This window comes from Austrofundulus limnaeus, unplaced genomic scaffold (genome assembly GCF_001266775.1).
Source record: "Austrofundulus limnaeus strain Quisiro unplaced genomic scaffold, Austrofundulus_limnaeus-1.0 Scaffold4, whole genome shotgun sequence".
Classification (NCBI taxonomy): Eukaryota; Metazoa; Chordata; class Actinopteri; order Cyprinodontiformes; family Rivulidae; genus Austrofundulus; species Austrofundulus limnaeus.
The window spans coordinates 4,909,091-4,911,089 of NW_013952406.1; the positions used below are offsets into that span (position 1 = coordinate 4,909,091).

Below are 1,999 nucleotides of genomic sequence, written 5' to 3' on the forward strand. Positions count from 1 at the left end.
CACACACACACACATTGTTAGGATTACCATCATGGACCAGCAAACATTTGGTTGAAACAAAAAGTAGAGAATTTACTGAGTGACAAAAATATTTAAACATGACTCATTAGCTTAACTGTTAGGTATCACTGGAAAAAAGCAGCTTCCTCAGCAGCTGTGAAACCACAAACACATACAAAAGAGTTTTAGGAGTGGCCTCTCAGAGACACATTTGATCTTATCTGTGAAGTCCTTCCTTTATGGCTCTGTCAGTATGAAATATTCTTATTTTGAGAGAATTGAAACAATATACTGTCCACTGGCTGTGTTTCTGTAAGACATGTTCAATTCTTAGTTTGAACTGACCATCATGAAGTTCATGAACAATGCAGCCACCTTGTTGGACAGAGGTTCACCTAAGCTGTCAGGAGTATTTTTGTTCCAATATTTTATCATTATRTCTCCTTAATAGTTTTAATTAAACTACGCTGCTTTACAAATTTCATTCAACACGTCCAATTAAACACCAGAGGATGAATAAAGACAAAATAAGTCTCAGAGATAGGAAGGAAGCTGAAGTCACATCTTTTGCACAACACTCCAGCAGCCTCACAGGTTGACAGAGGAGGGAGGAGACATCCAGATTCCTGCACTGAGCGCAGAGCTAAACAAGCACTGTGGGAGGCGACATCGCTGGGATAGTTGGTTATTAGCTGCCCCTCTTTATTTTAGAGATCCTGAGTGCAGCTCCCTCACCAAGCCAGTCATCTGTTTGACCTGCATCTATCTGCTTTCAGATTGTGTTAAGGGACACTCCAGGGCTTTTAATCAGGAGAAAACTGCACTGTCTCTGAGAAAACAATACATTTTATATATTAAGGTGCTGCTGCTGCACGCTGGGAAAGGAACAAAAACATTCAGAATTTGCAACAGTAAGTTTTAAACATTTCTATTTTTTAATCCTAAAAATGCATTTAGTTATTTAATTATCTGATGTATTATTTACCTTTTATATCTCCCAAAGTCACAGTAACAATTGTTTTATTTTACAGTTAAGAATTAATTTGACAGGAATGTTACCAGTACATTATTTCAGTGAGAAAGTTGTACATTTAGAGGTCAGTGATGCCCTTTATGCTTTGAGTTTTGAGCAGTTTTGTGAGWTGGAGGAGTGTTGATTCTGACTTGTTTGTGTTGACTTGTTGTCTCTTCACTGTTGACATGCCAAGTTCCAGCCAGGTGGGAATGTGTGTTCTTGAACTTTGCAAAGAAACATCTGGTGGACTGCCAGTCTCAGCAAGAGACTTAAAAATAGGTCAAATCATGTCAAAGATGGTCCGGCCTTAGATTACCTGATGTGGTTTTTGCCCATGTCAGTGTGCATGGGCTTAATTAGCAGGGGGGTTATGGGGGATATGACCCTTACAGTAATTTGATCCAGTAAAAATACCCCGTAAATAAAATTACATCATTTGCTCTAACACAATAAAAATTAACTAGTTAATTACACAGCTGCCACCCTCTTTTTGTCTTTAGGTAACTTTGACCTGATTTCAAAATTTATGATGTCAAATACGTTTTAGCATAACTGCTAAAAATGACATGCAGGGTTTTAGTCTGCTCTTAGTGTGAGTGTATTTGTTGAATCATGTGTTGTAAATCCTACTCTTGAAATATTAAGAAATTTAAGTGTGTTGTATACTGTAATACATCCTAAAACCTGTAAAATATTTGTTACTGTCAGAAAAAAATGGGTGAAAAAAGTTTTGTAATTGTTGAACTGGAATAGAACAGTAAAGGTGCAGAGTAAAATAAAAAGAAAACAGGAAAGTTAGGTAAATCACAGTAAAAGCTTTACAATACTTTTTATAAATATCCTGCATTGTTTTACAAAAGTAAATGATTCAATAAGTGAATAAATAGGTAGAGAGCACAACTCCCCCAATGGTAGACCTAAAGTTACATCCTTGTCTGTGTGTGTGTGCGTGCGTGTGTGTGTGTATGTGTGTGTGTGTGTGTG

The 1,999-nt window shown here is 37.0% G+C and overlaps 1 protein-coding gene across 1 annotated transcript in view; it reads left to right on the forward strand.

Moving 5' to 3' along the window:
* The first annotated feature begins 651 nt into the window (after nt 1–651).
* Nucleotides 652–1,999, forward strand: part of angptl6 (angiopoietin-like 6) — a 5,978-nt gene continuing 4,630 nt past the window's right edge. The window contains exon 1 of the mRNA XM_014024531.1: nt 652–911. The gene's annotated coding sequence lies outside the window, so the exon portion shown is untranslated. The remainder of the gene's footprint in view (nt 912–1,999) is intronic.